We start from the raw sequence: 6,000 nt of genomic DNA, 5'->3' as shown, positions 1-6,000 counted from the left end.
TCTTCTAGGTATTTCTTGGGGCAGGTCTGCCCCTGAGTTCATTCAGGGAGTTTACTGGGACCAGCACTGATGTCGATAGTTTACAAAAACCTCTGTTCACTGAAGACTTTCAGTGACCAGCCTATTGAAGTCTGTACTAGACTTTGCTGTTCAACAAATAATCACTCTGCTATCTATAGGTGTATCTCTCAGACCTCAGACCTGTGCCCCTCTGGTTTGCTGTTCCAAGAGCTTCAACAAGTGGGACATGGTCCCTGTGTTAGCTGGCTTGCAGTGATGCCCCCACAGCTGGAGGCTGGAGGCTGGAAGCCGGAAAGAGGGTTTCCCAGCTGGAGGTCAGGTTTCTGCAGTTGGTAGCTGGAGGTTAGGAGGAGCCTGGCTTTAGCTCACGAAGCCAGTGGCTGGTGGCTGGCATTTGGGCTCTTGCAACTGGCAAAAGGGAGCCAGAAGCCGCATGACTCTTGATCTCAAAGCTGGCAGTTGGAGGCTGCACACCTGCCGCAGGTAACTACAGGCCATGAGCTGCCAGCTCTTGTTCACACAGCTGGTGGCTACAGGCTGGGCTCCTGTGCAGGCAATGGACACCAGAGGACAGGATGGTTTGGCTCTCACAGCTGGAGGCTAGGCTCCTGTGTCAATATTGCATTGCAGCGGTGGTCAGGCTCTTGCCGCAAAGATCTAGGGGATAAGGGCTCTTGGTTGTACTTGAGGCTGGGTTTCCACAACTCATGACTGGATGCTGGGAGTGGTATAGATCTTGCTTTCACAGCTATCGCTGACTGCCAGTCTCCCACGGCTGGTAGCTGGCAGCCAGAGTGGCCAGGCCCCCAGGGTGGCTGACAGCTGGGCTAAGGCTCCGCCCTCCTATGGCTATTTGCTCCCGGTGAATACTGTCATCCTGTATTACCTTCAGGAGTTATTGCCTTCGTTTTGCTTCACTGGGCTGCAAGTACGAGGAGGAGGTGGACCTGATCCTCTGCCGTCATCTTGCCCCACATGTCACTTCTGAACCTGCATCATGTTCCTCTTGAAAGCCTGCTGAGGCCAGTCTTTGGTTCCTTTGCCACTCCCTACCACTCCACCGGTCAAGGGAGATGGCTCTTTCACATACTGTAGTGTGCAGAATTTCCTCCTCATCAAAGTTATAGAAAAATAAGTACAGATTTTAAAATATGGTAAGTATATGGTTAAAAACTACCATGCTTAACATATGGAGGGTAAGAAGGAAAAGCTGGATGGAGTGTAATGATTTCTGTTTATATATATATATATATATATATATATATATATAGCACAAGAATGTTGCTATCCTCAGTATTGCCCTATGACATTTCTTATATCAATGAAATATGACTTGCTCAGAAAGTGAGAAATACTAAACATAACAAATACTTGAATGACTTTCATTAAAAATTTCAGCAGCCTTTCCCTTAGACATGTGTGAAGAGCAGCGACAGAGAACAAATAACTCTTTTCTCAGCATGTTCTAGATGAGAGGAAATTGAATTGTAATGAATCTACACAGGCTGCCTCAGCAAACAGCATAGTGAAAACACTCCCCTCCCTGTTCTAATCACCTGGGGCTGAGATGGCTAATTAGAAAATCCCAAATCAAAACATAAACCCTTTGGAGAAAGCATGCTGCCAGTTCATTTTCAGACTTGCATCCTAGTGCCCAGCTGCTACAAATGGACAAAATGTACAACATGAAAATGGTTTGTTCCTTCTAACACAGCCAAGCAGATGCAAAGTATATAGTTTTTACCTGCCATCCTGGCTTCTGAGTTACCACTTTCATTATTTTTTCTAGTAGAACAGAATTAATGGTTCTATTCTCTCTAGAATGCGCTGCCCGCTCTGCCTCTACTGTACTCTCCCAAGAACGTCAGGCATTCACATACTTTACAGTTGCCTCCTGTACAATTTATTTTTTTTCCTATTCTGCTGAAATCTAAGTAGGTTCTATTTCTAAGGTTATTCTTATCCTAGGCACAAGGAGCTAGGCAAGCACACATATGAACTGAAGTCACAATGGAAAAAAACAATTTATAAAACATCCAACAAAGATTTGTATAAAGAATATATGTAGAAAGCTTACAACTCAATAACAAGAAGGAACAGTTCAATTTATAAAAGGGCCAAAGATTTAAAAAGACACACGATTAAGGGCAATTCATCAATGTTGAAGAAACACAAGAAAATCAATTCAACATTATTAGGCACCACAAAAATGCAAATTAAAGTCACAATAACATAGCAATACACACTCAAACTGTATAGATTAATAAAGTTAGTGAAGATCTAGAATAACCTTGAAAGTCTCATATCATGTTGATAGGAATTTAAAATGGTATAACTGACATTTGAGAAATAAACCTTGGCATTTTCTTAAAGTTTGAGACATTCAAAAGCATCTAATAAGTAAGTCTACATCTATACATTAGACTGAGAAACAGATACAAGATTTAAAAAAGGCAAATACAAAGTCATCAGATGACCCAGCAGTTACACTTCTAGTGATTAGAGAAAAATGAAAAACTATGCCTCCAAGAAGACTTAGACACGAGTGTCAGGGGCTGGGACAGCAGTCTTTGCTCTGAGGGCGCCCCTTTCGAAGAGTTGAGAGCTTGGCAAGGGAGGAGGACGGCAACTTCATTTCTGCTCGGCTGCTTCACTACCAGAGCCCTGAGCTTCCAGTGCTGGACCAAGGTGGAGCCTCTATTTCCTGAGGGGGAACCTGGCAAAGCAGGGCCTTTAGCCAGAAAGTAAACACATTTTTGCATAGCCAATCACTCTGTCATCTGTCCTGAGGTCTGCTAACTGGCAACCCTGGGTGAAGAAAAGTAACAGTAAAACCAAAGTAGAAAGCTACAAAGAGTCTGCGACTGGTTGGTTTTTTCCCTTTTTAATCTAATCTATTAACCACAATATTGAGACCAAACTGTCTGGTTCACCAGCCAAAGTTGATGAAAGCAGGGAAAGAGGTGTCTGTAGCTAGAAAGCAGTAGCCCCAAGCTAGTTCAGCTATTTCTGTGGCAGAAAAGGGAAACCATAGTGGAAGTGATACAGGCAGCAAGGGGCACTAACGCTGGTCAAGATCACTGCCCAAACAGTTTACCAGGCACTGTTTGAGTTCTTCACCCACACACACAATTGCAAAAGTACTCAGGTTCAGAGAACAACAATTAAGGGGTTGATTTAACAAAACAGGAAAAAAAACAATAGTTACTAAGGCCAAAAGTGCCCTTACCTCCTCAGAGCTGTTCCAGTCCTAAACAAAAGCAGCTATGATGGTGTCTTCCACCACCAAGGACCCGGAGCTCTTCTCTACACAATAGGCCACATGTACAAAATGGTATCTTTCTGCCTCAGCCAACCTGGAGCACACATCAGCCAGATTCTCACCAGGTTCCAACTCACACAGACAATGGAAGATGGAACAGGAGATCTCCAGGGACTACCATGATTTCCCCAGCGCAGCACCAGACAAGCAACAGTCAGGTCAACAGCTGCAGTGATGAGTGACCCCACAAATGGCCACTCACACAGGTCATTGAGGTGACCCCCCACTCTGAGTCTCCGCCTTCCCTGTCAGGCTGTGACAGCAGCAAAAACCAGGAAGTTTCAGTTCTCAGCTAATTGTAAAGCCTCCGAACTTTTCCACTCCTAAGTTGGCTGCTGAAAGCTGTCACCTTCAAAGGCCCACAGAGCCTTCTAGAAGATGGGTGTGGTAGGGGCCCAAAAATCTACTGATTTCCCCTGCTGAATCCCAAAATGCTGAATCCAATCCGCCTTTTGTGGTCACTTGCCTATTTTTTTTTTTTTTATCAGTCTTTTCACTCCAGTTTTTAGCATTTCCCCTGGGGCTATCTGTCCTCACCAGCAACACCCTCCAGGAGGCATCATCTGTAACAGTCTTTTGGCTTTAGATAGAAGTAGTGTCTTCTGGAGTGAAAATTCCTCTCACCCCTCTCATACTCTGTGAAATTCACGTAAAACTTAAGAGCCCATAAGCGGGCTAACAAAACCTAATTATCTTACCTTGGATAAATCTCTTCTCTTCATAGAACAGAATAGGCAGAATATTCTCCCAAAGATTAGGCTGACACCCTAATGCCTGCCACCAGTGAACATGTTATATTAAGTGTCAAAGGGATCTTTGCAAGCTGTAAGGTTACTGACTATAAAATTAGGAGATTTTTTTCAGATTATGTGGATTGACACAATTTCATCATGTGAGCACTAAAATGGAGTGAGTTTCCTTCAGATGGGGCAAGAAAGCTGTAGCAGAAAGGCAATTCAGAAAGCATGAGGGGGTGGGCCCACCAGTGTAGGAGGGGCCACATCCACCCCATGAAGAGGAAGGTGGGCTGCCCATGCTACCCGCTGGCAGGAAAGTGGGAAATTCTGTCTTACACTTACAAGGTACAGTTCTGTCAACAACCTAGAAACACAATCTTCCCCCAGAATCTCTAGCTAAGAGCCCAGCCCACCTGACAGCCTCATTTCAGCCTTGCTAGGCCTTCAGCTGCTGGCTCAGTGGGCCCTGCTGTGCCCAGCTTTCTGAATTATGGAACTGTGAGATAATCCTGGGTGTTGTCTTGAGCCATTATGTTTGTGGCAACTTTTTTCTAGAAGCTACAGAAAAGTAATTCACAAACACCCTTTAAAAAAAAAGAAAAAAACAAAATTTTCAAGCAAAAATGACTGAGTATAACTCCCTTTCCTCATTGCAAAAATATGATGTACAAGTCTGATTTCTTTTCTCAAGAATGACAGAATCTATACTCCCATCGGTGCTCTATGTGGTACTGGTGTATTCTAGATAGAGCCTCAGCCCCCCATTGGGGTGGAAAGCAGATTTCGGTGAGCTCATTACTGCAACAGGAGTGTCAGCTGTCAGACTACTGCACTTATCCAGGGGAGGGTTGATAAGACAGTTTGCAAATGCAGAGCAGTTCAGGAGAAATGTTGCTATTTGATGATTCTGCAAGTGCTGGCTTGGTGGAAGTTAGTACTATGAATTAGAGCGTCAAAGGAGGAATAGGCTTGGGAGAAATGATCATGGCGAAAGCTTAACTTGGAACAATTTGAGTTTGAGGAGTTTGTGGGACATCCAGGAGTGCCCAGGAGGTAGCTGGATGCTGAAGCTCGGCTGATTTCCAATGAGGAACTCCAATTTGGAAACGGACATATAGGTTCAGAAATGTTTATGGGTTTTCTTTTGCTTTAGAAAACAGTAAGACGAAGAGATACACAGAGAGGATAACAGACATTCTGTTTGCTGAGGTAATTAGAAAAGGATTGCAGGAAAGAAAAAAGGATAGATGAGAAAGCTGTTGACTAAGGTGGAGTTGATTTATTACTAACAAACTAACAAAAAGGCAGGGCAGGGGGGAGCTGTGTCCTTTCTTAGAGGAGATAAAGGAGGTGGAAGGGTGACAGAAACTGGAGGATGATCTCATCAGTCACCAGGGAGCACAGTCAGCCCAGGACAGTAGACACCTGCCTGTGTCAACAGTGATGGTGAAAATGGCTGTGGAAGAGGAAGGCACAGGGAAGATGGCTGTCCAAGAAGACCGCTTCCACGGTGGAAAGGAGCTTCCTTAAGTGGAAAGAATCTCTGAAAACTGCTCATTCCCAAGGAACATGGAGGATTGGTCTCCCTCAATTTTTGTGAGAACATTGTTGCTATTCTCAATAAGAGTGAAAAATCCAAATGAGCATCCTATGCATTCAGTTCTGTTCCCTCTTGAGGAACTGACAATGACTTGATAGCTGCTACACAGGGAGAGGATAAGCTGCCTGCACACCAGCACACAGGGTGGCTCCCGAATGAACTGCCAACCTTGGGGAAAGTAGTCAGCAGGGGCAAGTACCATTTAGGACATAGTGTTCTTCATATTCCTTGCTGGCTAAGTGGGCTCAAAATAACATTTAATCCAGTCTAAAGCACCCAATAATAAATTTCAGGCCATTGGACTAGAGGCTTCATTTTCT

Source organism: Condylura cristata, unplaced genomic scaffold (assembly GCF_000260355.1).
Source record: "Condylura cristata isolate star-nosed mole 26May11 unplaced genomic scaffold, ConCri1.0 scaffold00001, whole genome shotgun sequence".
Taxonomy (NCBI): Eukaryota; Metazoa; Chordata; class Mammalia; order Eulipotyphla; family Talpidae; genus Condylura; species Condylura cristata.
Note: the sequence above shows the minus strand (reverse complement) of the source record.